The sequence below is a fragment of the Mirounga leonina genome, unplaced genomic scaffold (genome assembly GCF_011800145.1).
Source record: "Mirounga leonina isolate KUSES-001 unplaced genomic scaffold, KU_Mleo_1.0 Mir_82, whole genome shotgun sequence".
Taxonomy (NCBI): Eukaryota; Metazoa; Chordata; class Mammalia; order Carnivora; family Phocidae; genus Mirounga; species Mirounga leonina.
Window position 1 is genome coordinate 44,928,714 of NW_023270825.1, and position 12,184 is coordinate 44,940,897.

The window sequence follows — 12,184 nt, forward strand, 5'->3', positions numbered from 1 at the left end:
TTCTTTCTTTCTTTCTTTCTTTCTTTCTTTCTTTCTTTCTTTCTTTCACAGAGAGGGAAGACAAGCTTTAACCAGTACACCCAAGTGATCATAAATTTCAAATTACCATGTGACTTCATTATGCCAATTTACTATGCATAATTTAGCCTTCCACAAACGAATGCGTGAATAAAATCAAGTCTTTGATCTTCCATTTTGTATCAAATATATTCTCTCTGAAACATGCTGTCAAGATAAGAAAGTTTAGTGCTAATTTCCTTAAAAAATACTAAATGCACTTTCATATATGGCTACTTTGAAAAGATTATTCTTAATAAAAACCCTTTAAACACCTGGGTGGGGGTAGAGTAGTCAGGGCTATGGGAAACCCAAGATGGCTGCTTTGTTCTTCCTATTCCCTGAGGAACTCCATTTTTCTGGTTTTACATTCCTTCACCCACCACAGGGCATTTAAGATGACTCAAATTATTAATAGACATTGGTGGGGAAACTTCTATAAAATTGCAAAAACAGTTTACCAACAATGTCTGACCTGTCAGGTCCATAATCCTAGAAAAACAATTTTTGTCCCTAGAGGCAAAAACCTCCTCCCTCTGGACCCCTTGAACACCTGAGGCTGGACTTTATTTAATTGACACTTAGCAGAGGTTACCAATATGTTCTTGTTGTATGTGTGTTTTCCAGATAGGTTGAAACCTTCCCCTGCCTCCAGGCTGATGATGACCTTATGTGGCTAGATGGGATAATGCTGAATTCATGAATCATTTAATCAAGCCGATTAGATATCATGAAAACATGATATATCAAAACTTGTAAAATACAGTTAACACAGTGCTAAGCAGAAAATTTATAGCTCTAAACACATTTAGGAGAAAAGAAGGAAGGTTGAATATCTGTGATATAACTTCTAAATCAAGAAAAAAAATAGCAAATTAAACCCAAACAAAGTAGAAAAAAGAAAATAATAAAGAGCAAAACAGTGAAGGAGAAAGCATATATGTAATGAGACTATTAATAAAGAGAAAAGTTAGGTCTTTGAAAAGATTAATCAGGGGCACCTGGGTGGCTCAGTCGTTAAGCATCTGCCTTCGGCTCAGGTCATGGTCCCAGAGTCCTGTGACCGAGCCCGGCATCGGGCTCTCTGCTCAGCGGGAAGCCTGCTTCTCCCTCTCCTGCTCCCCCTGCTTGTGTTCCCTCTCTTGCTGTGTCTCTCTCTGTCAAATAAATAAATAAAATCTTTAAAAAAATATATTAATCAAATTGATAAACTTTTAGCAAGACTGATCAAGTAAAGAAAAAACACAAATTACCAATAAAGCAAATGAAAAGGGAAACATCACTATTAAATCTACAAACACTTGGGTGCCTGGCTGGCTCAGTTAGAAGAGCATGTGACTCTCAATCTTGGGGTCATGAGTTCGAGCCCCACATTGGGTGTAGAGATTACTTAAAATAAATAAATAAACTTTAAAAAAATCCATACACACTAAAAAGATGGAAGCTTTTCTAAACAATTGATGTCAATAATCAAATAATAATTTTATCTGAAAAATCAGGTGAAATGGACAAATTCCCTAAAAAATACAACTTACAAAAGTTGACACAAAAAGAAATAAAAAATCTGAATGGCCCTGTATCTACTCAAGAAATTGAATCCATAATTAAAGCTCTTCCAACAAAGAAACTGCAAGATTCAAGAGCTCTGCTACTGAATTGTCCAAATATGCCCAGAGCTCCACACAATCGTGTCACATCCTCTCCCCTCCTTCCACTTTAATGCTCAGATTCTCACCATCATGTTCTGCTTTGAGACCAATGCCATCATTCCCAATACCCGTGTTTATGTTTGTCACCACCTGAAGCCTAAGATTATCTCCTATCACCCTCATCTCCACACAGCTCTGCACATCCCTTAATTGAATTCCATTTCCCACCCTTCTCTGACTTCCCAAAACCTTCAAACGTGCCCTTTGGAACCCAGTCCACCATCAACTGAACCACCCATAAACACCTCTTCTCTGAATACTCCCTTCACCTTGTTGCTCTAATTGAAACTGGCTCTTTCCTAAGAATACCTTGTTCCCTTTATCCCCCTCAAAGGATGGTTGTTTTCATTTCCCACAGCCCTTGTACCTGAGTCTGGAGTATAGACGGAACACTAACTACAATGGAGCTTAGATAGTTTAAATCTATACTGGGGTGTAGGCAATGGAGCACTGCCTGCTCCTCAGTGCTACTTCTATAACATTATCCTTACTTTCTTCCTAAAAAAAAAAAAAATCTTGTCTTGAAAATTATGCCCTCAGATTTCACTACTCTCTGTTCCTCATTGTTGTAGCCATCACAGACCCCTGGATCTTCCCTCACATGCCTTGAAGGATATTGGTACCTGGTCACTATCAATTTCTCCTATACTATTCTTGACATGTTACTTGGCAATTTCAATATCTATGTTAATAATTCTTCCGATTGCTAGCTTTTCAATTTCTTAGCTTATACTTCCCAATCTTGTTTTCCACTCTACCCCAGTCACATACTCTCAGGACATATCCTAGACTATGTTTTTATCCGTAACTGCACGGCTTCACTTCCCCCCTTACCTAGCTTGGTGCCATGGACCATTATTTAAATCACCCCCTATCATACACCCTCAACCACCTTGTCTCTCTTTTCCTCCTACTGTATTAGTCAGGGTTCTCCAGAGAAACAGAGCCAATAGGATATGTATAGAGGTATATATAAAAAGAGATTTATTGGGTGCCTGGGTGGCTCAGTCGTTAAGCGTCTGCCTTCGGCTCAGGTCATGATCCCAGGGTCCTGGGATCGAGTCCCGCATCGGGCTCCCTGCTCCACAGGAAGCCTGCTTCTCCCTCTCCCACTCCCCCTGCTTGTGTTCCTGCTCTCGCTGTCTCTCTCTGTCAAATAACTAAATAAAAATCTTTAAAAAAAAAAAAAAGAGATTTATTATAAGAATTGGCTTGTGCAGTTATAGAAGCCAACGAGTTCCACAATCTACCATCTGCAAGTTGAACAACTATGGCAACTGGTGGTGTAATTCAATTCAAATCCAAAGGCCTGAGAATCGGGGTCTGATGGCATAAGTCCCCATCTGAGTCCAAAAGCCCAAGAACTAGGAGCATTGATGTCTGAGGGCAGGAAAAGATGGGTGTCTCAGCTCAAGCAGAAAGAGAATGAATTCAAACTTTACCTGCCTTTTTGTTCTATTCAGACCTTCAACAGGTGAAATGGACAAATTCCCTAAAAAATACAACTTACAAAAGTTGACACAAAAAGAAATAAGAAATTTGGGTGATGCTTACTTATATTGGGGTTCAAAATTCATATGCTAGTCTTTTCTGGAAACATCCTCACAAATACATCCAGAAATGTTTTACCAGCTGTCTGTGTATCCTTAGACCAGTCAAGTTGACACATAAAATTAACCATCACATTTAGTAAAATCCAGCTGTAAATATATCCAACTCCCTACCCACTGTACCTCTAACTGAATGTGCGTGGAGAAAAGCACAGAAATATGTTGACTAGTCTCAATTGAAATTCTTGTCTATGGCTATACCACCCTGAATACGCCTGATCCCATCTGATCTCAGAGGGTAAGCAGGGTCAGGCCTGGTTTGTACTTGGATGGGAGACTGCTTGGGAAGGCTAAGTGCTGTAGACTGTTAAAAAGAAGAAGAAATTCCTAATACCTAACCTCAAGTAGGCCATTAGTGCTTCTGGAGAACCCTACTGCACTTCCTACTCGAGTGGTCACACCTTCTCTTTAACTTCCTTCCTTCTCTGCTGGACTCAGTCCCAGGACCCTGGGATCATGACCTGAGCCGAAGGCAGACGCATAACCAACTGAGCCACTCAGGTGCGCCTCCGTGAGAAACTCTACTGTGAGAACTTCCATATGATTTCATCACCACATCTCTCCTGACTCTGACTTTCCTCCTATTCTGCAGGGGGATTATACATGGTCCTTGCTAGATAACCCTTAGCTCCCAGCTAACTTTTGCACCAGTTCAAATCCCCTTTCACTCACCTAAGGACATCAAATAGGGAAATGTCTCCTCTTGCTTTTTACATCATCAAATGTTTCCTCCTTACTAGATCACTCCCATAAATATGCTATAATATTTCCCATTATAAAAAGAAAAATGTGGCCCCACTTCCCCCTCTAGTTACACTTCATACTATGCTCTCTGTTTCATGAAAACTTCTTGAGGAAGTTATCTGTACTCACTGTCTCCACCTCCTCTCCTATCACTCAGTCTTGAAACCACCCCAGCCAGGATTTTGTCAAGGTCATCAGTGATTGTAGGTCTCAGACCACATTTTATTCAGCCTCACAACAGCATTTGATCCATTGATTTTTGTCTTCCTTCCATAGCTGTTTTCTCCTCTTGCTTTCTAGGACACCACTCTCTCTTGGTTCTCTTTCTACCTCATTGATGACTGTGCATCAGTTTCCTTTGCTGGAAATTTCCTTTCTTTGACCTCCTTATGTTAGAATTCCCCAGACTCAGCCTTGGATCTCTTTCCTTCTCAATTTACCCTCATCCCTTAATGATCTCATAAAGTCCATAACCATGTGTTTTGTGCACATTGACAATTCCCACATTTTTTTTTTCTCGATCCCTGGCTTTTACCTTGAATTCCCAGCTTGCAGAAGGGGGTAAGTGTCCAACTCCCAAACCATTTCTTCCCATTGTCCTCCCCATTTCAGTAAATGGAAAATCTGTTCATTCAGTTGATCTAGTTAAAAAACTTGGAATTATTGAGGCACCTGGGTGTCTCAGTTGGTTGAGCATCCGACTCTTGGTTTCGGCTCAAGTCATGATCTCATGGGTTGTGAGATCAAGCCCACAAAGGGCTCCCCACTCAGTGGGGAGTCTGCTTGAAGGTTCTCTCCCTCTGCCCCCCCCCCCACTTGTGAGCATGTGCTCTCTTTCTTTCTCTCAAATAAACGTAAGTCTTAAAAAAAAAAAAAAACTTGGAATAATCCTCGGCCCTTCTCTTGCCTTCATACCCTACATGCAATCTGTCTATTATCAAGCATTTCACTGTTTCCATCATTTCCATCTCTCCCAAATAGCTGTCTCGCTGAAGTTTTAAATAGCCTCTTAGATGATCTCCCTGCTTCCTCTTTTGCCCTCTACTATGTATGGATCCTCAAGGTAGCAGTTAAAATGACCCTGTTAAAGCGTAAATCAGATGTTGATATTCCTCTGCTCAAAATCCTCCGAAGGCATCCCATCATCTTCATAGTAAAAGCCTTATAATGACCTCAAAGCCCTACATGATGTATCTCTTTAGTATCTCCCTCATCTTGCTTCCTGTAATTATCCCCCCAATCTTCAGAACTAAGTTCCCCTTCATGTTCCTCAACATGCTCCCACCTCACAAACTTTGTACTTCCTGATCTCTTCAGCTAAAATGCTCTTCCCTCACTGTCCACATGGCTTGTGCCCTCACTTCTTTCAGGTCTCTGTTCAAAGATCACATTATCAACAAAGTCTTTCCTTTCACCTCCACCCCAAGGATAATCTGTTTTCCTTATCATGATCCTTTTCCCCAGATCACCTATTATCACCTAATATTTAATACACATATTTTTAAATTGTTTATCATCTGTCTTCCTTCTGTAGAATATAAGCTCCATAGGGAAACAGCCTTAGCTGTTTTGTTCACTGAGGTATCTCAAGCACCTAATACTTAGCTGTAAGTACTCACTAAAGAGTTGTTATATGGGGGCAACTGGGTAGCTGAGTTGGTTGAGCAACTGCCTTCAGCTCAGGTCATGATCCCAGAGTCCTGGGATAGAGCCCCGCATAGGGCCCATTGCTCAGTGGGGAGCCTGCTTCTCCTTCTCCTTCTACCTGCTACACCACCTGCTTGTGCTCTTTCTCTCTCTCTCTGTCAAATAGATAAATAAAATCTTAAAAAAAAAAAAAGAGTTGTATGGTGACCAACATAAAATAATAAAATTAAATTAAATTTAAAAAAGAGTTGTTATATGAATAAATCAATTTCTTTTTTGCATTATCTTTGTACACCTTAGTTGTAACTTGATATTCCTTTACAGATATATATATTTTTTTTTTTTTAAGATTTTATTTATTTATTTATTTGACAGAGACAGAGACAGCGAGAGCAGGAACACAAGCAGGGGGAGTGGGAGAGGGAGAAGCAGGCCTCCCGCTGAGCCGGGAGCCCGATGTGGGACTCAATCCCAGGACCCTGGGATCATGACCTGAGCCGAAGGCAGTTGCTTAACCAACTGAGCCACCCAGGCGCCCTACAGATATATTTTTATTATAACTTAATCTTTGTTCTGAATAAATTATGCTCTTATAGCTTAAATGACATTTTTATTCCTTTATTATGCTTTCAAGCTCTGAACAGTCTTTGAGCATTATTGTATATGCCTTTCTCATAGTAACTACTTCAGTTTTTTCCAGCTTTATTGATATATTCATAAAAACTATTTCTTAAATCTATTACTTTATAGTTAATACTAATCTTGTTGAAATCTTCATCTGGTTTTGGACTTTCTGAAATTGTAGGTGTATTCTCAATCTGTATGCCAGTTCTCTTTTCCTCTTTGATGTTGTAATATTTTCAGTCTGGATCTGTGTTTTTCTTACAATTCCCTCACTGTTTTTTCAACTTTGCATGTTTGTGCATGTGTGTGCATTGATGCTGATGGTAGTAAAACACAAAGCTGAAGTTTTATTTTTAAGAACTTGTAATATAGATATTAAGGCTTCAGAGATGAAAATACCTAGGAGCCAAATCATAAAATAGATCTTCTTATGACAAACACTAATAACTTCCAAAATGATATATACAAAATATCTCCGTTATAAGTGGTCCACATTTAGGAAGAAAGAATATTTTAAGAAAATGGTTAAGTTAAAGGAGTGTGTAAAGCTCAAATATATTAAGCATCCAAAGCCTTGTAGACACCAGAATTCAATAGAGGAATGAGAGGAAAGCACTGGAGTAAAGTTTGTCTTGTGAGATGGTCACGAGAAGTGTGTGATAACCTCCCACATTCTGTTTGCCTAACTGATTTGTTCATCTGCAGCAAGTATGACAAAAGTGTTTCACAAGTCCCATCCCTGTCCTGTAACCCTACATTCAGAGGTTAACTCAGAAGATTATAAGTTCCTACAGAAAATGGAGGATATATTTGTACTACCTCCAGTTGATGGAACCTGGAACTAATGCTGGCTGGGAAACAACATATTTAACCATCTAGAGGTTGTAGACTTTGAGGGATTGCTAACAACTGGAAATATAAAGAGACACAGCAGGACTGAGAGTGCTTGCTTACTTATCCTTTTTTTTTTTTTTTTGAGCCCTTCAAACAATACCTAAAAATGTTTTGCTTCTTTCAATGGCAGAGTTGGCCATTTTAAAACTAACCCTCCTACTAAAAAACAACTAGAAAAGTTAGATGAAAGGATTTTTTTGAGAGAGAGAGAGCGGGGGCGGTGCAGAGGGAGAGGGAAAGACAGAGAGAATCTTAAGCAGACTCCACACCCAGTGTGGAGCTCAATGCCGGGATCAGTCTCACTACCCTGAGATCATGACCTGAGTTGAAATCAGGAGTTGGACGCTTAACTGACTGAGCCACCCAGGTGCCCCTGAAATGTTGGGTTTTTTTAAATCCACTGAAAGGCATTGGAGATTTCTCTAGTTAGAGAGGATTATAAAATCAAAATCCAAGAGAGGAGGAAAGCCGAGAGTAGTGTAACATTTGGGGATGCTTTTCCAAATTTCCAGTTTCCAAAAACAGCATCTGAGAGTATGAGAAGCTGAATAAAGACCTTGTGGGGACTCACTCAGACCCCCAGAAGTGGTATAAAGATTATTTTAAGATAAAAACATTTGAGATTCAACAAATGCAGAAAGAAGCCTTCTTGGAGCTTCACTTATTTGACTAAAAGCAGAAACTTCATAGAAATGAGACTGCTATAAATTCCCTTTTCAGGATAGGTCTATTCCCAGGAGAGAGACCAAGAGTAAACCTACAATAAATCTTTCCAGGGGAGTTTCAGGGTCATGGAAAAGACAGAAAGACCACTGGCACCTGCATAAACAAAATCACAAACTTTCTTATCTCTCTTTGTTCTCCTAAAACCCATTTGTCTTTCCTAAATAAATCTATTTGTTCTTTCTATAGGAGCCTTTTCTCCCCTCCTTCCTTCCTCCTACTATGTTAAGTATATAAACCCCGAATTCTAAACACCCCCTTGGGATACTCATCACTGAGTACATGCAATCACACATATATAGATATCAAGTAGAAAGTTGAATGTATAAGTCTAGAATTTGAAAGAAAGATCAAGGCTGGAGATATAATTTTTGGAATTATATAGATGGAATTTAAAACTATGAGACAGGTGGAGATCACAAAGGGAATGAGTGCAGCTAAAGAATAGAAGATGAAGAATTTAGCAGTGGGTCAATCCAAGGCAGAAAATTCTCCAGAATAGACCGTATACTGGGTCACAAATCAGGTCTCAACCGATACCAAAAGACTGAAATTATTCCCTGCATATTCTCAGACTACAATGCTCTAAAACTGGAACTCAATCACAAGAAAAAAATTGGCAGAAATTCAAACACTTGGAAGCTAAAGACCACTCTGCTCAAGAATGTTTGGGTCAACCAGGAAATCAAAGAAGAACTTAAACAATTCATGGAAATCAATGAGAACAAAAACACATTGGTCCAAAACCTATGGGATACTGCAAAGGCGGTCCTAACGGGGAAATACATAGCCATCCAAGCCTCACTCAAAAAAATAGAAAAATCCTGAATTCACCAACTAACTCTACACCTTAAAGAACTAGAGAAAAAGCAACAAGCGATGCCTAAGCCATGCATTAGAAGAGAAATAATTAAAATTAAAGCAGAGATCAATGAATTAGAAACCAGAAACACAGTAGATCAAGTCAACAAAACTAGAAGTTGGTTCTTTGAAAGAATTAATAAGATCGATAAACCACTGGCCAGACTTATCCAAAAGAAAAGAAAGAGGACCCAAATTAATAAAATTATGAATGAAAGGGGAGAGATCACGACTAACACCAAGGAAATAGAAAAAATTATTAGAAATTATTATCAACAACTATATGCCAATAAACTGAGCAATCTGGATGAAATGGAGGTCTTCCTGGAAACCTATAAGCTGCCCAGACTGAAACAGGAAGAAATTGACAACCTGAATAGACCAATAACCAGTAACGAGATTGAAGCAGTGATCAAAAACCTCCCAAAATACAAGAGTCCAGGGCCTGATGGATTCCCTGGGGAATTCTACCAAACATTCAAAGAAGAAATAATACCTATTCTACTGAAGTTGTTTCAAAAAATAGAAACAGAAGGAAAACTTCCAAACTCATTCTATGAGGCCAGCATTACCTTAATCCCCAAACCAGGCAAAGACCCCATCAAAAAGGAGAATTTCAGACCAATATCCCTGATGAATATGGATTCCAAAATCCTCAACAAAATCCTAGCTAATAGGATCCAACAATACATTAAAAGGATCATCCAGGGCGCCTGGGTGGCTCAGTTGGTTAAGCGACTGCCTTCGGCTCGGGTCATGATCCTGGAGTCCCAGGATCGAGTCCCGCATCGGGCTCCCTGCTCGGCGGGGAGTCTGCTTCTCCCTCTCCCACTCCCCCTTTGTGTTCCCTCTCTCGCTGTGTCTTTCTCTGTCAAATAAATAAATAAAATCTTTAAAAAAAAATAAAAAATAAAAATAAAATAAAAGGATCATCCACCACGACCAAGTGGGATTTATCCCCGGGATGCAAGGGTGGTTCAACATTCGCAAATCAATCAATGTGATAGAACACATTAATAAGAGGAGGGAGAAGAATCATATGGTCCTCTCAATTGATGCAGAAAAAGCATTTGACAAAATACAACATCATTTCCTGATTAAAACTCTTCAGAGTATAGGGATACAGGGAACATTCCTCAAGTTCATAAAATCCATCTGTGAAAAACCCACAGCGAATATCATCCTCAATGGGGAAAAGCTGAGAGCCTTTCCCTTAAGATCAGGAACACGTGAGGGATGCCCACTCCCGCCACTATTGTTCAACATAGTACTAGAAGTCCTAGCAACAGCAATCAGACAACAAAAAGAAATAAAAGGTATTCAAATTGGCAAAGAAGGAGTCAAACTCTCTCTTTTCGCAGATGACATGATACTTTAGGTGGAAAACCCAAAAGACTCCACCCGCAAATTACTAGAACTCATCCAGCAATTCAGTAATGTGGCAGGACACAAAATCAATGCACAGAAATCAGTTGCTTTCTTATACACTAACAATGCAACTGTAGAAAGAGAAATTAGAGAAATGATTCCATTTACAATAGCACCAAAAACCATAAGATACCTCGGAATAAACCTAACCAAAGAGGTAAAGGATCTATACTCTAGGAACTACAAAACACTCATGAAAGAAATTGAAGAAGACACAAAAAGATGGAAAAATATTCCATACTCATGGATCAGAAGAATAAACATTGTTAAAATGTCTATGCTACCCAGAGCAATCTATACCTTCAATGCCATCCCAATCAAAATTCTAATGACATTTTTCAAAGTACTGGAACAAACGATCCTAAAATTTGTATGGAATCAGAAAAGACCCCGAATCACCAAGGAAATGTTGAAAAAGAAAAACAAAGCTGGGGGCATCACATTGCCCGATTTCAAACTATATTACAAAGCTTTGATCACCAAGACAGCATGGTACTGGCACAAAAACAGACATATAGACCAATGGAACAGAACAGAGAACCCAGATATGGACCCTCAACTCTATGGTCAAATAATCTTTGAAAAAGCAGGAAAAAACATGCAATGGAAAAAGGACAGTCTCTTCAATAAATGGTGCTGGGAAAATTGGACAGCCACATGCAGAAGAATGAAACTCGACCATTCTCTAACACCATTCACAAAGATAAACTCACAGTGGATGAACGACCTCAATGTGAGACAGGAATCCATTAAAATCCTAGAGGAAAACATAGGCAGTAACCTCTTTGACATCGGCCACAGCAACTTCTTTCAAGATACATCTCCAAAAGCTAGTGAAACAAAAGCAAAAATGAACTTTTGGGACTTCATCAAGATAAAAAGCTTCTGCACAGCAAAGGAAACAGTCAACAAAACAAAGAGGCAACCCACAGAATGGGAGAAGATATTTGCAAATGACACTACAGATAAAGGGCTGGTATCCAAGATCTATAAAGAAATTCTCAAACTCAACACCCAAAAAACAAATAAGTCAAAAAATGGGCAGAAGACATGAACAGACACTTCTCCAAAGAAGACATGCAAATGGCTAACAGACACATGAAAAAATGTTCATCATCATTAGCCATCAGGGAACTTCAAATCAAAACCACATTGAGATACCACCTTACACCAGTTAGAATGGCCAAAATGGACAGGGAAAGAAACAACAAATGTTGGAGAGGCTGTGGAGAAAGGGGACCCCTCTTCCACTGTTGGTGGGAATGCAAGTTGGTACAGCCACTTTGGAAAACAGTGTGGAGGTTCCTCAAAAATTTAAAAATAGAGCTACCCTATGACCCAGTAATTGCACTACTGGGTATTTACCCCGAAGACACAGATGTAGTGAAAAGAAGGGCCATATGTGCCCCAATGTTCACAGCAGCAATGTCTGCAATAGCCAAACTGTGGAAAGAGCCAAGATGCCCTTCAACAGATGAATGGATAAAGAAGATGTGGTCCATATATACAATGGAATATTACTCAGCCATCAGAAAGGATAAATACCCGGGACGCCTGGGTGGCTCAGTCGGTTAAGCGTCTGCCTTCGGCTCAGGTCATGATCCCAGGGTCCTGGGATCGAGTCCCGCATCAGGCTCCCTGCTCTGCGGGGAGCCTGCTTCTCCCTCTGCCTCTGTCTCTCTCTCTGTCTCTCATGAATAAATAAATAAAATCTTTAAAAAAAAAAGAAAAAAGAAAGGATAAATACCCAACTTTTACATCAACATGGATGGGACTGGAGGATATTATGCTAAGTGAAATAAGTCAAGCAGAGAAAGTCAATTATCATATGGTTTCACTTATTTGTGGAACATAAGGAATAGCATGGAGGACATTAGGAGAAGGAAG

The 12,184-nt window shown here is 39.5% G+C and overlaps 1 long non-coding RNA gene and 1 pseudogene across 2 annotated transcripts in view; both read left to right on the forward strand.

Annotated features, from left to right (window-relative positions):
- LOC118002150 overlaps positions 1-12,184 on the forward strand; it is a 172,531-nt gene that overhangs the window by 64,970 nt on the left and 95,377 nt on the right. The gene's annotated exons all lie outside the window — the stretch shown is intronic.
- Positions 3,564-3,682, forward strand: LOC118002771 (annotated as a pseudogene).